This window comes from Delphinapterus leucas, chromosome 12, assembly GCF_059928025.1.
Source record: "Delphinapterus leucas isolate spDelLeu-1000000601 "Yukka" chromosome 12, BTC_Dleu_Yukka2, whole genome shotgun sequence".
NCBI classification, from domain to species: Eukaryota; Metazoa; Chordata; class Mammalia; order Artiodactyla; family Monodontidae; genus Delphinapterus; species Delphinapterus leucas.
This window is the reverse complement of record NC_143140.1, coordinates 6990502-7004386: the sequence shown is the minus strand read 5'-3', so window position 1 is coordinate 7004386 and position 13885 is coordinate 6990502. Positions and strand designations below refer to the sequence as shown.

At 35.3% G+C, this 13885-nt stretch overlaps 1 long non-coding RNA gene across 1 annotated transcript in view; it reads right to left on the bottom strand.

The window, feature by feature from the left end:
• LOC149747825 (uncharacterized) overlaps positions 1-13885 on the bottom strand; it is a 200202-nt gene that overhangs the window by 20933 nt on the left and 165384 nt on the right. The window contains exon 2 of the long non-coding RNA XR_016395113.1: positions 2755-8386. This is a non-coding gene — a long non-coding RNA (uncharacterized LOC149747825). The remainder of the gene's footprint in view (positions 1-2754; positions 8387-13885) is intronic.

Sequence of the window (13885 nt, the reverse complement as noted above, 5' to 3'; positions counted from 1 at the left end):
CTTGTAAAGTACATGTGAGAGAGAAAAGGTTTGGATTTTCTTGGGGCTTAGATTCAAGGGACTTAAATTCAAGAGATTTTAACAAGATTTATTTCTCTCTTTCAAGAGAAAGAAATGGCAGCATGATACTTTTCTAGGAAATCTCATCCTAATAAATGAACAGGAGCCTAATCACTGAGGAAAAACAGGTGTTTATCTTTCAAAGGTCCCAAACAAGAGTATAGATTGAGAAATAAAGACACATTGTGGTTAATTTGAACTCCCCACTTTGATGGGACTGTTTATTTGTAGTAGGGTTGAGAACTGATAGAGTAGCTCCTGTGTCAATTGATATGTAAGGGATTTTTACCGGATCTGGAGAGTAGTTTCCCCAGTCTATTTAATGGTAGAATGGGAAAAGTCTATGTGATTTTTTGGAGTCCCATCACTGGGATGAGTTTGACCCTTGGGTCTTGGAAAGCTGTAATTGTCTAGACTTTTAAAAAAAATTTGTGGCAGTCTCTCTTCCAATGGCCAGGCTTTTTTTTTTTTAACCATAATGACAAAATCAGGAAGAGTCTGCTTGGGAGATTCCATCTGTTGAAGTCGGAGATGTAAAATTTTAGTTGCCCTTTTTCTGGAATCATCTTCTGGGGTGTGGGTTAACTGGTTAGCTACATTGACAAGTTCAGGGTGGACATTATTTTTCATTCTGTGTGGGTTCTCTTGACTAACAGAGATAGATCTCTGTTTTGACTAAAACATTGAATTAAGGCCACCCTGCTAGATGCAATGTATATAGGGAGTCCATATTTTCTTTGAAAACAATCTGGATTCTGCTGTAGTAATCATGAATAGATTCAACAGGCTTTTGGGTGCATGCGTTAATTTTGTTCCCAGGTACTGGCTTATGGAAAGCCCTCAGGATGGCAAGATGTAGCCTTGGGGTATGGCAGGAGCTTGGTCATATAAAAGAGCTATTGGCTGACTGACTTGGAATTTCAAAGATTGTTTGGGGTTTTCCCAATAAGCAGTTTTCATTCAATGCTTGGCTTGACCTCCTCCAATAAGCATGTGGATTAACTGATAAAGATCGGAGAAATCAGGTTAAGTTTGAATTATAATACTGATTTGGCAAATCTATGAGGATCCCCAGTTACCTTGGGAAAATAGTTTACTATAGCTCCAAGTTCCGCTTTGGTCCATGGAACAAAATTAATTAATGGTTTAGAAGGATCCTCAGAAGACTTAATTTTTTTAAGATTTATTTATTACTTATTTATTTCTATTTATTTTTGGCTGCATCAGGTCTTTAGTTGCAGCACGCAGGATCTTCATTGAGTCATGCGGAATCTTTTGTTGTAGCATGCAGGCTTCTCTCTAGTTGCGGCATGTGGGTTTTCCCTCTCTAGTTGCGGCATGTGGGTTTTCTCTCTCTAGTTGTGGCATGCAGTCTCCAGGGCACGTGGGCTCTGTAGTTGTGGTGCATGGGCTCCAGAGCACATAGGCTCTGTAGTTAGCAGCACGCAGGCTCTCTAGTTGAGGTGCGAGAGCTCAGTAGTTGTGGCACACGGGCTTAGTTGTCACATGGCATGTGGGATCTTAGTTCCCTGACCGGGGATCGAACCCGCATCCCCTGCATTGTAAGGTGGATTCTTTACCACTGGACCACCAGGGAAGTCCCCAGAAGACCTAATTTTAAAAGGGAAAGTTTTAATTGGCTCAGTTGGTAAAGTTTATTCACTAGAGAAGAAGGGGAGTCTAGATAAAGAAAGGGGGTTTGAAGAAGGCAAAGGTGGATATAGAGAGGGGAGAGTAATGGGTTTAGGGGAACCTTGGCTTATGTCACCAAGGAAGAGGCCTTAGCTGCCTGTTTATCTCCTTTGTTTATTTCTTTCAGTTAACTTAGAAATAATATTTTACAAACAGGTAATTTTAAAATCCTGAATATATTTAGAAGCCTCTAGGTACCAATTAAAATAGTTATCCCACTCAGATTGTTTAATTCTATTGCCGCAGTCTTTCTAGTCTGGAGAAAATCATGTTCGGGCAGATTGAAAGTTCTTCATAACAGCCATTGGAGTTCTACATTATCTTTAGTAAGACTGGACCATCTAGTCAAAAATGCGTGTGAGGAGAGACCATAATTTTTTAACATAAAACCAGTTAGGATCCCTGAAGAGCATTGGGATGACTGGAATCTCATATCTCAGAGGTTTTCTTGAGAGCAAAAGAAGAATTCCTAAATAGCCTAATGGGTGTGCTCAGGGTTGGGAGTTATGTTTTGTTTTACAGTGTGCCTTTCATGGGATACATACTGTCTTTCTCTTTTTTTCTCCTGGAAGACAGCGTTTGCCCTAGTTGTTCAACCTGTGACAAGTTGTCCCTTGTTACATGTAAATTGTCTTGCAGTTGGCAGATGACCTAATGTCAGTCTGGCCTGACATTTGTGACTAGTGTCTGTGACCAATTTGTGCTCTCACATAAGTCTTTGCCTTAGAGACCAAAGTCTCTAAAGGGAGGTGGCAAGCACTCTAACAGCATTTACTTGCTTAACCTGTGCCCACTGATAGAATTTTTAATTTTTGCTCTCTAGCATTCCAAAGGAATTACACTGAAATTCTAGCATGTTTCCTACAAGAAAACAAACAAGGACTCACCAAAAAGGATAAAACCTTTAAACAGACCCTTAACAAAGTCAGAAAGCTCAACCGAATGGGGGGAGACCAGAATCTGAGAGGAGAATCACCAAGCAAAAAGTAGACAATAACTCACAGAAGCAATGAGCTCAAGGGCTTTTGTGCGCGTACTTCACACAGTTCCGAGGGTCCTTGTCCTTTGGGGGGTCATCTCCTTTGGATCCCACTTCCAGTGCCAAGGAATGTCTACCTAAAGAAAAAGATAAAATGAGGCAAGCTCAAAATTGTCAAAAAGCTGAGTTCCATTTAGGATTAGCAGAAGAATTGCAGTTCAGAACATATAAACTGTAGCAAGCTGCAGATGAGTCGTTGAGGATTTGGGATATGCTGTATTTATGGACAGGGAAAATAAAGAAGTGAGAGTTCAGTTAGAGTCTGCTAAAATAAAAAAACAAATGGAGACCATTTCTGAAAATTTCTGAGGAGACAAAACCAGCCCAGTCCACAAACAAAGCTCAGTTCAGCTTAATTTATGAGACCAACTCACCCAGAGTCATTTCTTGTTCATGCCTCTGGAAACCATAAGCAAAATTTCCCAAGGTTCCCTGACCAACTTCCTATCATTTAAGAACATTCCAATACTATCAGCTTTCTGTAAATCAGACATTTACGGGAAATCAGTACCTCAGTTCTTAAGTTTTGTTTTCCTGAGGGCACGTGTAGAAGATTTTCCATTTTATATTCTCTGGTTCCATTTTAGATTGAAATTCTTTCACATGGCATATGTAGGACTTGGGGGTATTAAAAATGGAAAATAATTTTGGAAGATTATTAAAACTTCTTTTTAAGAACAATGGGAAAAAATGAGTCAAATTATAACACACATACCATAAAAATGTCTTTAAGCTCACATTTTTTTTCCTGTGGTGTTGTTTTGACATTGCTTTAAAAAGGTGAAAAATATGCTCTAAAGTTTTTCAAACGGAGAGTTTTAGTCATTTATTTTAATTGCAATCATATAAAAAAAGAAAATAGACAAAATGACCTTACCATGCATTCCAGCTTTATGCTGCTTTATAGCTTCAGAATAAATATGTTTTGATTATTATCCCTTTACAAATAGCAAGTGGGAGTATGAGTATTGACATTCCATGCATAGTAATCAAGGTAATATCTATTTTATGAGGGTACAATTCTTAATTAAGGTTGGTCCAAGTGGGTCACCTTAGGAAAATAATGAAAAGCCAAAGTGCCAGTGCTCAAGGTTGTACTACCTTATAAATAGTTTCTTATTGGTTCCTGCTCTTTATATTACTAGTATGGCTATCTTTACATGATAACAAAAATTTTATTCTCATTTTCAAGTGAGGTTTTTGTTGTTGTTGTTCAACCCTTATAAAAATACCTAATTATTTAATAGATATTCAGAATAACATTGGATTCTACAAGGAAAGAAAAACAGTGGACAAGGCAAAAAATATGTATGATTTTCCAATATCTCCTAATTTCCACTTTTCTCTTATTAGATAATCTCAAACTGTGAACATATTCTCTTAGAGGAGATGTATTCCTTTACGAATAATGTGTCGGGTGATAAGTTCAGTGCTTTTGCTTGGACTATGGCTTGGTTACCTTGGGACCACTTATTTTTAATGCCTATTTGTTGGAAGATAAGGAATGAAGTTAGGTGTCACACTATCACTCAACCAGTAGGCCATTCTGCCCAGTGTTAAGACTGGGGCTCAGTACTCTCCCATCATCTACTGCTTCCTAATAAATAAGTCATTGTTTTGAAGGTTAGATTTTATAGGTTTATTTGATCAGTTTCTATTTAGCTATATTGGTTTATTTGATGTAGTTAAATAGAAAAAGCTATGAAAATGGTTTTTTCCAATGCCCCTCATCAGACCCTGTACCTTTAATTGGCTTAGGGTTTATCTAGAACTGAAAGCTATTAATATCTTCATTTTGTTAACAAGCGAACAACTGTTTAGGAATATTAAATAATTGTCAAATAAGTAACTAAATCAACCAGCCTAGGGTTGTTTGTCTCAAGGTGTCAATGTCTACGTTCAGTTAGTGAGTAAATCATGAACAGATATTAGTCAAAAATACTATTATAAGAAAGATGAGAGAGATATAAGATTAATGAACCCTCTGCAAAAGATTCAAATGCATGGATATATTAGAAGTAGTCTGGTTTCATCACTGTGTATAAGCCACTTTAGACAACTTTTATTGCTTTACCTTAAAGTGATTTAAATCTTAAAGGGTAGGAGAAAAGAAGTAGAACATTTATCTCCCTTCCCCCCATCTCTTCTTGTACCTATGATCAGAAACTTTGACAGAAGTTTGATATGATGATGTGATAGAAATAATACATAATAGTTTCACAAAACTTGCTTCACATGTCCTGTTTTGAATTCCAATTTTGATGATTATTGCAAAACAGGAAAGTTTGGATTGTGTGTTTCTACAGTAAGTCTAAAGAAAGAATGTGATGTCATTGATGTTTTATGTTTTCATCTTTATGATTTTAATTTGCTTTCAATTTTTAAGATTTTAACTTTAAAAACCTTTGCTCAAGGGGGAAATTCTATAACTGCTTTCTTGGCTCTCATGTTGTTCTACAACTTTTAGATGCATGGAGGAAGAGCAGGGGAGAGTATGAGGAAACAATCAACTTGCTCACACAATCAATAGAAGGCAGATGGAAGCAGGTTATGAAAAAAGGAAATGCATTGGATATAGAGATAGTAATTGTCAGCCCAGCCATCTATGGCTAGCACTTTATGTATTTTTTTGCCTGGATAGGATGAAATGTAGTTGACATAACATTTTATATACATATCATTTATATGCATTCAGTACTTTTGCAGATAAAATTAACTTATTTGAGTCTCTTCACACACTGAATTATATATCAGTATTTCCATTTTCTTGTTGTGGAAACAGAAGTTCAGAGAAATTTAGCTACTTATCCTAGGAAGCATAGCTGGGAAAATATGGAGTTCACCTCATTCCAAGTATCTCTTTTTCTAATTCCTGAAGGCAACCGTTCATTCATGAATGGTACCTGGAAAGTTATTGTTTCATAGAATAATGTTGTTGGAAAGAGGGCAAATGCTGTTGTATAATTTTATTTTATAAATACCTGGGAAGGATAGAAGAAACTATGTATCACAAATATTAACTTCCCAAAGAAAAAGAAAGTACAATGTTTGCTTTCAAGTATAGGAATAAACACAAGAAAGACCCTATCTCCAGAAGAATCCAACTTTGTGCCAAATGTGCTTTACACTTATCAGAAACAGTTCCTCATTCACAATGTAAAAATGATGTTGTTATTTTAGTTTATATATACCAGATGACATAAGGAGTGATTTTGTGACTAATTCAGGCCTCATGGTTCTTTTTCCCACCCAAACAAATTCATATGTTAGGCCATTTAATTTCTGCAGATCTACTGTTTCAAATTTTACAGTTCATTTTCAAGTTAGAAAACATACTGTTGTGTTTCCTTTCTATTTCTTCCTGAATATATTTGTGTTAAATTTTTGTGCAATAATGAATCATTTTTTGACACATTCCAATACTTCTTTCTCACATGCCTTTCCGTTTTTCAGCTCCAAACAATGAAATCATCACTGACCCCATTGGCATTCATTTCTACTCTGATTTGTGTGAAGAACTCTTAGATTGAAGTTTTACACTGTCAACAACTAGAGGGGTTTGCTATGATCTTGTCACAGTCTATTTGTTTTGCACAGTTTCTCTTCCCTCCATGCGTTCCATCAATGTAATTTCACGTGAAAATATGGTTAGTGGGATGTTTTACTTATTTTTATAGATCATCAATGGAAATATTAACTCTGACAGGAATAAATATAGGGCTCGGTACCACCCTGCAAGATACTTGCTATCTTGAGTTTACTATTTACCATCATTCATTTTCAAAATCTGCCAGTTGCTTTTATGAAGTGTGTGTGTACATTTTAGTCTAAGACCCTCCCATTAAGTTTGCTATTAAAATGTAAACTCATCTGTAATTTGACACATTTATAAGAAGGGAAGAAAGTAGCTGAGTCTCTTCATAATCAGACTCAACTTCTAGGGCTGAGAAGCAGTTTTTAATTTTTACCAGGTGATACAGGTTTGGCTGGGTAATTTTAGAAAGGCACAAATAGTTGTTTCTTGTATTGAAAATGTTATTGTATGCCTACTATAATATTCCATTTTCATGGTTAGGTATTATTTACTTTAAAGAAAACTCAAGCTTTTAAGCACTTAAAAATCTAAGATTAATATAAAACACCAGTAGATTTTTCTTTCCAAAAAGATCTTCAGAAGTTATTGTTGGCAAACTTCCAAATACAAATTAAATAATGGATTTGTATGACATTTTTATCATATTAATTATATATTTATTCTTTTGGTGCACACTGTTTTGTACATTATATGTCTGTTGCCAATGTCTGTGGATGGTATAAAGTTGCAGAAAAGTTTAAGTGCCAAGTTTTAATATGGCTCTGAAAGTTGTAGAAAATGACCATTGAGAATCATTCTCTGAATATTTACCAATTGAACAATAATAGAATGTTTGATTTGGAGATAATCATAAAGAGTTAATTTAGGCCAGAGTGTTTTGTTTTTGTTTTGCAGAAGAAGAAAGTGATCTACAACAGGGAAGTGCATAGATTAAAAAATATTTAAACACTACATGTCAGACTAGAACTCAGGTCTGTAGAACTCTGATGTGCACCATTCAAACTGTTTAATTGAAAAAGTCTTTTTATTATTTTTCTGTTGCTGTGTTACACATGAGCACCAACTTGGTGATTTTAAACAATCTGCATTTATTATCTCTCAGTATTTGTGAGTCAGGAGTCCAAACATGGCTTCCCTGGCTACTCTGTTCAGGGTCTCAAAAGGTTACCATCAGGTTATTAGCCAGATAACATCCTCATCTGGAGGCTCAACTAGGGAAGAATCCACTTCCAAGATCATTCACGTTGTTGGTAAGAGTCATTTTCTTGTGACTGTGTAACTGAGGGCATTGGCTTTCTGCTAGTCCTAGGCTGGAGGCCACTCTTAAGTCTTAGAAGATGCTTAACGTTCCTAGAGGCCATCCACAGTTCTTTGGCAAGTGGGCATCCTCCGCATGACAGCCTACTTCATCAAGCCAGCAAGGGCAATATCTCACCTCAAGGAGGTCCCAGCGCTTCTTTTAAGGGTGTTCATCTGATTAATTCTAATAGAATTTATTGGCGATCTTAATTACATTGGCAAAATCTCAACTTTGTCATCATACTCTGTTAGCTAGAAGCAAGTCACAAATCCCATCCACGCCTAAAGGAAATTATAAAAGGCGTGAATACTAAGGCATGGGAATCACGAGGGGCCACCCTAGTATATGTCCACCACAGCTTGCATCTTGGATCCAAACCACATTAAAGCAATCTACTGAAACACTGGCACAAATATCACACACAGAAAGCATACATAAACCTTTGACTTTCCCCCAATAATTCAAGAAGCCTTCCTGTATCTATATGCATTCCCTACCTTCTCTCAAGGATCAAATCCAGGGCTTCCCTGGTGGCGCAGTGGTTGAGAGTCCGCCTGCCGATGCAGGGGAAACAGGTTCGTGCCCCGGTCCGAGAAGATCCCACATGTCGCGGAACGGCTGGACCCGTGAGCCATGGCCGCTGAGCCTGCGCGTCTGGAGCCTGTGCTCCGCAGCGGGAGAGGCCACAACAGTGAGAGGCCTGCGTACCGAAAAAAAAAAAAAAACAAATCCAGTCTATCTTGTTCACAATCTCATCTTCTCTTTGTCTTGAGAATTTGAGAGAATATTTTCCTCTTCCTTTCTTCTTTCTCCTTCAACTGAGTTAGGCATTCAAATATATTATACATCAGCCCTGTCCAATAGAGATATCATGCAAGCCACATATATAACTACATTAAAAAGTAAAAACAAACATGAAAAACTAATTTTCATAATATATTTTATTTAATTCAACATATTAAAAATATTATCACCTTGATATGCACTGAAGATATGTGTAAGAAACAATCTACTTTATTTTCTTCTTACCAAGTCTGCAAAATCTGGTATGTGTTTTACATTTATGGCACATCTCAATTTGGACATTTTCCAGTTCTCAACAGGCACCGTGAACAGTTTCTACCTTACTGGCCAGTGTAGCTCTTTTTTATTAAAAGCATCATTATAAAAAATCTTCCTCCAGCCATGGCCATATTGATTGGCTCTCTATTACTATTCTCGAAAATGTTTTCTACAAACAACTTCTACTTCCTAATCTATCAGTTACTCTTTTACCGTTTCTCAGCTGGCTTCCACCCTTACAAATCCATCATCACTACTGTTGCTAACATCTCCATGTTGCTAAACAAAATGGAAAGTTTTCTAACTAGAATTCTCATCATCTTGTTGCACAGTTGATGTCTTATTTCCTTAAAATTTCTTTCTCTTTAAATAATGTGTCAGCACTCATGTCTAGTTTTATCCCTCTATCACTGATATCTTCTTAATCCTGTCCTTAGTAATACTTAAACCAGGTTCAAAACAAAACTCTTACTCTTCCCTAAAACCTGGCCCTCTTCTAATCCTAACCAACAAATGGCATAGCTATTGGCCCAGGTGTTTATATAATTGTATCATTCTCTGTCTCTCTCTTGCTATCTCTTTCTCTCTCTCTCTCTCTCTACATATATATGTGCACTGTTTAATTCAAGAAATATTTGAGTTTGTACTATTTGTCAAACATCATTCTAAACGGTAAAAAGACAGATAAGGACTGCTAAGGATTGATTTCATGTGCATATCCTATAAAGAGCAAGAGAAAATAATTATATATGTGATATAGTGATTAATATATCATAATGGTATAGACATAATATTGTAATTATATAATTTCATATAGAAAAAATAAATAAAACAAGATATCAGTACGAGAATGATTATGAATTAGAATTACAATGTATGGTTTGGTAAAACAGTCCAAATTATCTGTGTGTGTGTGTGTGTGTGTATACCACAGACAACATATTTGTATATAAATATTCATGTGTGAATAGACATATCTTCTCAAGTATATAAATACTCAAATGAATATTTATATTCATATATATGTGTATGTATGTACTAACTTAGTTCTCACACTAATCTTATGAGAAAAAACTTCCCCACTTACAGAAAGTTAAGTAATCTCTCTCCTACAGTCATATTGTTGTAAATGATAGGGCCTGGATTTGAGTCACCCTTCTACTCAGTGGCATAATAAAGGCAAGGTAATGGGGCAAAGGTCCTATAATGGGAGTAGTACTGCTCTGGGTGCAGAAATGAAGGGGATGCATTGTCTGCATGTAAAAACAATAATAAAACCAAATAACACTAGTCTACTTTTTGTTATCAGCACTACTGATAAATCTAAACAGAATTATTGTCAGTGATAAAATACTATCACCTGCAAAAAAAACTTTTGGTGTCCTAATTTCTAAATGATTGTTGTCAGTAATGTTGATTTTAGTAATATACAGGCAGGTTATATTTATACATTTTACTTATTCCTTAATAAATATTATAATTTACATGAAAACTGATTTAGAGAATCCCCAGTTATAAGCCTCTCCCACACATTACCACTTTCAGCCATAGACCTTTGTTTTCAGAGCCAGTACATAATAATTTGAAACTGTTCCACTTGGTTTCGGCCAGTTGCAGTTCCTGTCCCCACATCCTATAGTCTGATATTTTAGTGTGCTTAAGCAGTAGTTTTCAAAGAAAGAATAATAGCTCAGTGTTCATAAAGATGAAGAAACAATTTGATTTGCACTAAAGCTGTCAGTATATGTACAAATCATTCTCTGAGTTTTGTGGAGGTTATTCTTTTGGAAACACTTCATTACATTTGTTTAAACCACATTATTAAGGTTTCATTTATATATATGAAAGCTGTTCATATTCATTGTATACAACTTGATGAGTTTAGAGATAAATATTCATCTGTAGAACCATAACCACAATATGTGACCTAAACAAACCATTATCTCCAAAAGTTTCCTCATGATCTCTTTATTATTACTGTCATTGTTTTGTGGTAAGAACATTTAACATAAGATTTACCCTCTGAGAAATTTTGAAGTGTATAATATGTATTGTTAACTATAGGCTCTATAGTGTGCAGTGAATCTCTGGTACTTATTCATATAATTGAAACTTTGTATCCTTTAACTAATGCTTCCCCATTCACCCCTACCTGTAGCACCTGGGAACAATTATTCTACTCTCTGCTTCTGAGTTGACTATTTTAGATTCCTAATCTAAGTAGTATAAAGTAGTACTTGTCCTTCTGTTTCTGGCTTATTTCATTTAGCATAATGTCCTCCAAGATTATCCACATTGTTGTGAATGACAGGATTTCCTTCTTTGTTAAAGCTGATTAATATTCTATCATATGTACATACTCTCTTTTCTTTATACATTCATCCACATATAGGCACTTAGATTGTTTCCATATCTTGGCTATTGTGAATAATGATGAAATGATCAAGGGAGTTCATATATCTCTTCAAAATCCTGGTTTCAGTTCCTTTGGATATATAACCAAAAGTGAGATTCCTATACTAGATGGTAATTCCAATGCATGCACAGAGAATAACTTTCCATTTATTAGTGTCTACTTGAATTTCTTTCATCAGATAGTTTGCTTTTAGTGTATAGAAATGCAATTGGATTTTCTATATTGATTTTGTATAATACAACTTTACTGAATTTGTTTATTCTAGCAGTATTTTTTGGTGGAATTCTTTAGGGTTTTCTATATATAAGATCATGCCACGTGCCAACAGAAATAATTTTACTTCTTTCCAATTTGGACATTTTTATTTCTTTTTCTCATCTAATTGCTCTGGCTAGTTATTCTAGTACTATGTTGAATAGAAGTGGTGAGAGTGGGTATAATTCTATGGTTCTAGATCTTAAAGGAAAAGGCTTCAGTTTCTCACCATTGAGTATAATTTAGCTGTAAGCTTATTATAAATGGCCTTTATTTTGTTGAGATAAGTTCCTTCTATACTTAATTTGCTGAGAAATTTTTTTATCATAAAAGTGTGTTGAATTTTTTCAAATGTCCTTTCTGAATCTGTCAAGATGATTATCTGATTTTTATCCCTCATTCTGTTAATGTGGCATATCACATTGACTGTTTTGTGTATATTGAATCATCTTTGCACCATAGGGATAAATCCCACTTGGTTATAGTGTATGATCCTGTATGCTTATGTGGTGTTGAATTCCGTTTGCTAGTATTCTGTTGAAAATTTTTGCCTACATGTGTATCAGGGATATTGGTCTATAGTTTTGTCTTCTTGTGGTATGCATTAGTAACAGGGTGATATTGGCCTTACAGAATGAGTTTGGAAGTGTTTGCTTTTCTATATTTTGGAAGAGTTTAAGAAGAATAGGTATTCACTCTTCTTTAAATGTTTGGTAGAATTCACCTGGGAAGTCATCTTATCCTGGGCTTTTCTTTGTTGGGAAGTTTTTGATTACTAATTCCATCTCCTATGTTGCTGTTGGTCTTTTTAAACTTTTTATTTCTGCTGGATTCAGTCTTTGGTAGGTCATCCTATGTGTTGGCATATAATTATTTATAATAATTTGCCTTGATCTTTTAAAAATTTCTGTAACATCTGTTGTAACGTCTCCTCTTTCATTTCTGATTTTTTTTTTTTTTGCAGTACGCAGGCTTCTCACTGCTGTGGCCTCTCCTGTTGCGGAGCACAGGCTCCGGACACGCAGGCTCAGTGGCCATGGCTCACGGGCCTAGCCGCTCTGCGGCACGTAGGATCTTCCCAGACTGGGGCACGAACCCGTGTCCCCTGCATTGGCAGGCGCACTCTCAACCACTGCGCCACCAGGGAAGCCCTCATTTCTGATTTTATTTATTTGAGTCTTTTCTCTTTTTTTACGTGGTTAGTCTAGCTAAGTTTCTATTAATTATTTTTATGTTTTCAAAAGTTCAACTCAATTTTAGCAGTTTTTTCTATTGTTTTTCTATTTTCTATTTCCTGTATTTCTTCTCTATTTTTAAATATTTCCTCCCTTTTGCCAACTTTGACCTCAGATTGTTCTTTTTCTAGTTTCTTTACATGTTGAGGTGCAGTTAAATTGTTTATTGAAATTAGTCTTTTTTAAATGTATGTGTTTATTACTATAAACAATCCCTTTTAGCACTGCTTTTGCTGTATCCCATAAGTTTTGATACATTGTATTTTCATTTGTCTCAAGATTTATTTCTGTTTTGATTTCTTCTTTGATCCAATGGTTATTCATGAGTATGCTGTTTAATTTTCATGTATTTTTGAATTTTTCTGTTTCCTCCAGTTTGATTTCTAGTTTCATTCCATTGTGGTTGGAAAAAGATATGTGAAATGTTTTCAGTCTTATTAAATTTGTTAAGACTTGTTTTGTGACCGAGTATGTGATTTATCCTGGAGAATGTTTTGTGTGCTCTTGAGAAGAATGCATATTCTGCTGTTGTTGAGTGAAATATTCTGTGTACATCTATTAGGTAAATTTGGTCTATAGTATTGTTCAAGCCTGCTGTTTCCTTATTGACTTTTCTCTCTGGATGATCTATTATTGAAAGTGGGGTACTGAAGTCTACTATTGGTGTATTACTGTGTATTTCTCAATTCAGATCTTTCAGTACTTGCTTTCTATATTTAGGGGCTCTGATGTTGGATGTGCAATTGACCTTTGAGCAATGTGGGGTTAAGGGCACTACCCCCCACACAGTTGAAAATCTGCATACTGCTATCTCTGCCTCAAAAGCAAAGGTTGATAAATGACTGACCCAAGGCCAGGAAGCTGAAGCAGTTTGGATATAATCAGGACTCAATTTCTAATTTCTTTTGATTCTGCATATTGTGATCTTTTATCAAACACAAACTATTCCCACACACTTAAAGATCTGTAAAAATAAAAATGCAAGTACTATATTTATTGAAAAAAATCTGTGTATAAGTGGACCCACACAGTTCAAACTCATGTTGTTCAAGGGTCAACTATATATATATATATATATATATACATACATATATATATGTATATGTGTTTTTTATCTTCTTGTCGATTTGACCTTTTATCATTATGTGATGACCTTCTTTGTCTCTTGGTGAGAGTTTTAAACTTAAAGTTTATTTTGTCTAATATTATTACAGTCATTGCTACTCTCTTT